Genomic DNA, 214 nt, shown 5'->3' on the forward strand with positions numbered 1-214 from the left:
GTGTGCTACGGCGCGGGGGAGAGGAGCGGGATGGGATGGGGATGGGATCGGATCGGATGGGACGGGGATGATGGAGACAGGGATGGGGATGGGATGGGGATGGGGTCAGGATGGGCATGGGGATGGGATGGGGTTGAGGATGGGATGGGGCTGAGGATGGGATAGGGATGGGATGGGGCCAGGATGGGAATGAGGATGGGGATGGGATGGGATA

Source organism: Acanthisitta chloris, unplaced genomic scaffold (assembly GCF_000695815.1).
Source record: "Acanthisitta chloris isolate BGI_N310 unplaced genomic scaffold, ASM69581v1 scaffold7711, whole genome shotgun sequence".
Classification (NCBI taxonomy): domain Eukaryota; kingdom Metazoa; phylum Chordata; class Aves; order Passeriformes; family Acanthisittidae; genus Acanthisitta; species Acanthisitta chloris.